Source organism: Calidris pugnax, unplaced genomic scaffold, assembly GCF_001431845.1.
Source record: "Calidris pugnax isolate Ruff unplaced genomic scaffold, ASM143184v1 scaffold219, whole genome shotgun sequence".
Lineage (NCBI taxonomy): Eukaryota > Metazoa > Chordata > Aves > Charadriiformes > Scolopacidae > Calidris > Calidris pugnax.
In genome coordinates this window covers 14620838-14627475 of record NW_015094507.1, presented here as the reverse complement: position 1 = coordinate 14627475, position 6638 = coordinate 14620838, and positions in this window count along the sequence as shown.

Below are 6638 nucleotides of genomic sequence, written 5' to 3'. Positions count from 1 at the left end.
TTTTGAGTAATTTCATTCTTTCATATTTCCTTTGTGTATCACGTTGTAAGTGACTTTTCCCTGTAGTTAAGGTAGAATAGTTTGCTCCACAATGCAAATGATTTCCTGAAAATTTCCCGTCTCAGGAAATGCAAAAGGTGTACATGGGGTACACAAAACAATCCAGGGTGTACTTGAAATTAGAATTTATGTACGTGCCTGTAATTGTCACTTTAGTAGGATACTGTGAAGTACTTCTGTGTTTTAGTAGCTAAAATGTCTCCTAGGGTACTTCATGTCACTTTTAGTAGAAAGAAGAAAGAGATAGCAATGAAAACAGTATTTATTGTCTGCTTTGTTTATGTAATTTGATCACTTTCTATACAGTATATAGAATGTATATTCAACAAATTCCTTGTGTGAAAGATAAGACAGACTACATTCATGTTTATTTTCTTCAGCTGGGCACTGTAGATAGAGGAAACAGTAACACAACAAATAGCACCTATAGCATTCTTTTTTTAAAACATTGGTTTAGTCACATTTGAAAAAAAAACAACTTTGAAAGTAATTGAGTATCCAGAAGTTTAGTATAATAAAAAATAGAAAAATTCATTCCCTGACCCACTTGATGGTAGATTTGGAGTAACAATTTCTTGTGCGTATCATAATTTTTTCAGTATTTTACAAATAGAAAGGTACAATCTGTTAAGCTGGAGTCAAGAAAGAAGATACTTACGTTATCATACAGTGTGATGATCTTATTGAAAGTGATGAGAGTCTTCTCTGTATATTCCATAATTAGCTACTTTTCAAAACTGGCTTATACTATTCAAAAATAATTTTTAAAAATTAATTCTGTTCTTAGAATATATGTATGCAAATATATGCACACAGAATTTTCTATTTTTTCCATTTCTATGTGAAAAATATAACTGCCCTCTGTATGACTGAGGAAATCTAGTGCAGGTTTAAGTAGTTCCCAGACCTGTGCCTGTCAGTGTTCATGGAGTGATCCAGAATGGCTCTCTTCTTGATCCTAGCAGTTAAGTAGTGTGAATTTTTACTGAACTTTTCATAATTGTAGAATTTTGATAATGCTTACATAGAACTGCTTTCAACATAGATTATAATGTAGCAAAAGTGTATGCTGATTGGCTAAAAATCTATGTTGGAGAAAACTAAATCTATTTTTAAGATAATGATGTTGTCTGCTGTGGCATTCCGAGCTCATTTACCAATTTTAGAAAATAAGCTTTGGGTTTACATTGCATTTCATCTCTACTTAGGGTATACAAAAGACACACTTTTGTATAGATAGATGTTTTTTAAAACTGTAAAGAGGTGTGATGATGTTGTTTGCTCTGCATAGAGCTAACATACTAACAGGTGGGTTGTTTTTTTTTTTTCTTTTTTTTTTTAATACATTGAAATAAGCACTATGCATCTGAGAGCAGGACCCGGCCTTCCTTCAGAGTTGGTTTTATAACTTGAAGTCATTGCTATGGAAACGCAGCATGGTCTCTCAAGACTGATTTCTTCAAAGTGTGGTGTGATTCAACAAATAAAGAACACACCAGAACTCCAATTGCTTTTAGAATACTAGCGAAAAATTAGGCTGCCAGTTTGTTGTGATTTTAATGGAAGTTTCTTGGAAAATTCTCATGTACTATGGTAGAAAATACTTTTGTCATAAAGCTATGATTGGCTGCTCATTAAGATAAGATAGCCAGTTAAAGTTTGATATATTTGTTGCATATAATTTACATTTTTTTAAAATGAAAAAATTAGAGAATAAGCACAAAGCAAAAGTTTTTAAATTCTGTTGCAGTAACATGATGTTGAAAAAGATAAGCTGCATAGAAGTGAGGAAAATAGATGTCAGTGATAAAATGTCTGGAGGCTATATTCAGGCAATATAACCATATTCTGATTATTATACCAATCAAAAAAGATTTTTAAGAGGACTGGAAGGAGTTCATGTAGTTAAACAGTGGGATAAAGACATTAGAAATAAATCATCTTTCAAATAAAGATTCTGTTCAAATGATAAAACCAGCAAAGAGCTTATGTTTTGGCATTAATGAAGTCGGCCATAAAAATATCCCCCACCAAGCTTGGAGGAATAACTTCCTAAACCTATAAAAATAATAATGAAACTTTTTTTTTTTCCCCCTCCCAGGAGAAAATACAGCAAACCATGATAGGCGAGACATAATACAATATTAAGACCAAAAGAGAAAAGACTTAAAAGCCCTGTATACTAGAGGCATCATTAATGCATATTTCTAAAACATGTCACAGGCAGACAGAGAGCTGGTGGTGCGCTGGTAGAGCTGACAGATAACAGAGCAATAAAAGAAGCTTTCCAAGAAGATAAGCCTGTAGCAGAGAAGTTTAAAGCGTTTTGTACCTATGTTTATTGCAGAAGAGGTTAGAGAGCTTGCTGTGCTCCATCCAGTGTTTGTTGGTGATTAGTCTGAAGAAATATCCAAAGCTGAAATGTCACAGAAGTGATTTTTTTTTTGAGTGTATCGATAAAATGAACAGCAATAAATCACCCAGTCTCAATAGGACTCACTCGGGAGTTTACAAGGAACTCAAATATGACATTGTTAATCTGCTGAAAACATTGGATACTCCATTGTTTAAGTTAAGGATAGTCACATGAAGGAAATAGGTCAAACATGGTGTCAATTTTAAAAAGACTTTTAGAAGGGACGCTGGGAACTCTAGACAGATCTGAAATCCATGGTGGATTAAAAAAACAGCAATAATAGACATTTAATATAGATGTATTCGGCAATGTCAATATGGCTTTTCTAAAGCAAAGTCGTGCACCACAAATCCATTATGCTTTTGAATGTGCAAATGTGCAATTGCACAAGGACAAGAAAGCTTTCAGCAGCGTACTTGGCCTTCAAGCAATACTACTCTGATAAGGAAGTAGAGGGAAGAATCTTAACGAAATTAGTTGCCAGTAAAAGTTAAGAAGCAGATAATAAAAAGGGTTGATTTCCGTAGCAGCAGGCAGGTACTGGTTAGGTCCCAACAAAATCTGTATTGGTATTTGTGCTGCTAAGAAAGGCTTTGGGAAAAAAAAAAAAAAAAACATATTTGCCAGTGAGAGACAGTTTTTGAAGATAATCAGAATTAAAATCCTAATTATGTAATACAAATAAATCGGGTGATAAAATGGCAGCTGGAAAAACAATGTTGAGAGATCCATTTCAGTAAATACTATACATACACAAAGCTGTAGTACATGATAGTGGTCTCTTATTGCTTAAAATAGCGATTTGGCTGTCCTTTTGGCTAGTTCTATAAAAAATTAAACTCACTGGTAGTAAACAACAAACAGGTTATCAGGAAAGAAAATTGAGAGTATCACTCTACCATTGTACAAATTTACATTATGCTTGTGTCTATAATGCTGGTTATCCCCTTTAAAAAAATTAATGGAAAAGATAGATTACAGAAATAAGGGATTAAAAGAGCTTGGAACTGAGGAAAAAGTACATTAAAAATACACAGCTTCAAGAAAAATAAATCTTCAGAATGTGGTGAATCACTAGAACCACTGAATGGCATAAAGAAAATGAATAGAGGACAATTTTCTGTTCCTTATAACAAAAGAGGGGCATCTAATTAAATTTTCAGATAACCTATCTAAACAAATAAAAGGAAGTAATTTTTTCATTCAATGCCGTTAAATTATCAAACTCATCGCTACAGGATACTGTAGAAATTGAAAGTATAGTAGGCGGAAAGTCACATAGCATTGATCAGAGTTACTTCATTAACAGGGTGGTCCAGCTGCATCTTTTGCCTCAAAAAGTGTCTAAACAGCTGATTGTCAAAAAGGAAGAGAAAGTATTTATGGATGTAAATAGGAGCATGAGTTCGATTTCATATACTGCTTTAGGTGTTTTGCAATAAACATTGTATTGCTTTCTGTATAGAAAGAAAAAATATCTTAAGCTGTTTCTGACATTAAGAAGGATATTCAAATGGGAGGCAGAAAAGACAGGAGGCGGCAAGAAATTATGATTTAGTGGCAAGTAATTAAAATTTTTGTTTTATTTTGTTTGTGTGAGGTTGAAATTTGTTAGCTTGAAACTGTGGGACATCACAGGAGTATTTGAGTACGTTATGCCAAACCAGAGCCATTTATTCTTGAAGGTATTAAAGGATTGGGATGTTGCAGCTTGTCTACCAGGAAAAGTAAGCCCCAGACGGGCTGGAAATAGACCCCACCTGGTGCTGGAAAATTCAGCCTCCCCTGTCGAGCTTCCTCAGCCTGGTGCTATAGGTGATCAGTTTGATTGCAGCAAGATTTGGAGCTTAGCAAAGAGAGGCTGTGGTTTAGTGGCCTTTGAATATGGATTGTAGAGGTAAAGAAGGGGACAACCAGAGCATTAATCATAAGACTTCAGCATAGAGACTGCAATTTGATAAAGTCAGAATGTAATTTGCTTTATAAACCCCCAGATATCTCTTCTGATTAGCAGAACTTCATACCAGTTAACAATTGTTTTTCCCTTATGTACCCATTTATGTTTATATATTGAATTCCATCTGCAATTTTATTTCCTTATGGAGTTAAGTCTCCTAAAGTCTGTTTGCAGAATTCATGCAGTTCTGCGAATCGGCCTGTGACTAATCCTAGTCCATTAAAAGAATAAATAAATTGTTTAGTTGTGATGGTCAAGACCCTGAACTGCTGACTGCTAGCTGCCACTTGTGACAAAGCTTGGTAAGTGACTCTGGACTGACTTATAGGATATTTTACTGTAAGATATACATATGGCTTAAACTATTAGCTACATCTGAGGTGAGAAACTGGATTAAATTAATTCAGCTTTACAGAGCAATGTGGGGTTACTCACATCACAGTGGCATATTCTAAGTGTGAGATGTTTTCAGCCATATTTCTCATTCATCCAATGGCTTTTTGAATGAATCTACAAAAACTAATGATTAACTTTATCAACTAATTCTCAGATTTGGAAATAATTTTCCAATAAAACTCTGAAAATGAGAAACATGAAAAGTTGGCTGGTTATATGAACGGCAATATTACAGTTGGCATGTAAAACACGTGTAAATTAGCTACTATTATCTAAAGCAATGACGTTTAAACGGGGAAATTTTCAGGTGTCACGAAGGAAGAAATGAGATTGCTTGTAACATTTTCCTTCAGTAATCTCTGAAAATGCCACTAAATATTTTTCTAACAATTTCTGAAACCTGGGAAGGGATGTTTGCATAGTTAACTGTAACAGAACGCATGCTTATTAAGGATTTAGAAAAAGGCACTGTTAATTTTTACTACAGCTTATCTGTAAGGTGTTTTTTCTGTGGTGAGGTAATTCCTTCTTTGTTCTTTTTTTCTCCTTTTTCATTTGGTACTGATTCATGTAGAAAATGTCCATGTTCTTAGTTTTACATGCACACTTGATTCTTCATGGCCCCAAATGTGCTCTCCTGAGCCTAAGTACTAGTTTGTTCGTTACAGGGATCTATATTGGTTTCTTATTATTTGTATCAGGAAAGAGACAGGGAATGGAAATCCCGTAGATGCAGCTTGAATGTGTAATACATGGAAATCAGGGAGGGGGGGGAACGAAGGGGGTGTTCATCATTTCACACAGATCAATTAATACTTTTATCTCTCTGAAAATGTAATGCTTTGACAAACTTTCACTGCCGTAATACGATACAAGCAAAGTTATTCGGTAAACATGTAAACAATGGCAACTGAAGAAATGTGCTTTTCCAATTATATTCATATTGTCCTCTGCACTCTTTGCCAAATGATGAAATACATGTTCACAGGTACTTAGATCTCTTTTTATAATTGAGAAACTAAAGTACTTTCCTTACCAAGTCTGCATTGATCAAAAAATATATAAGAATTTTAAACTGTAAGACTAATTGAGACATAAAAAAGGCTTAGAGCTAGCTTGCAAAATGTTCATACTTTGTATGATTGTAAAAGCTTTTTCCTCTGCCAGTATTCAGCCTTTAGTTAAGAAACCTCTGAGAAGAAAGTGAACAAGCAGAGAATGCATAATATATGGGGTTCTGTTCCTTTTTTTATCTGCCAGTGCTTGAAACCTACAAAATAAGGCTGTCATACGATACAGAATTTGTGTGCTTAACTCTACGCACTCAGTCATTCATTTAGTTGAGATTTCATAAAATGTTAACCTGTAGCATGTACAATGCATTAGAATACTAGGACCTAATTGTGATTTTTCAGCTTTGGTTTAGGCCCTACATAGTTTTACCAAAATCTTCTAAAAGAATAAAGAAGCCAGCATATATATTTGGGTGATAAGAATATTTAACATGCTATGTACATAAAAGCATGGTAGCACCAGCTAAAAAGCATTTTAAATGAGAACAAAGATAAATTGAACAAATGTTTATTTTGCTTCTTTAAAGCATATTTTAATGCCAGTGCTTTCTAGTTAGCAAAAAGCTAGAGGTGGCTAGATGCAACAGTCATGTGTTTTTAAACTGCAGTAAAATCTGAAATTCTAAAATCTCAGCTTTTTAGCCCTTCTTCCATGTAACGACAGCATGGTCATTTTTTATGCATCTTTATGCATTTACTAGTTGCTGAAGTCACTAGGATTAGGCAAAGCCTGGAG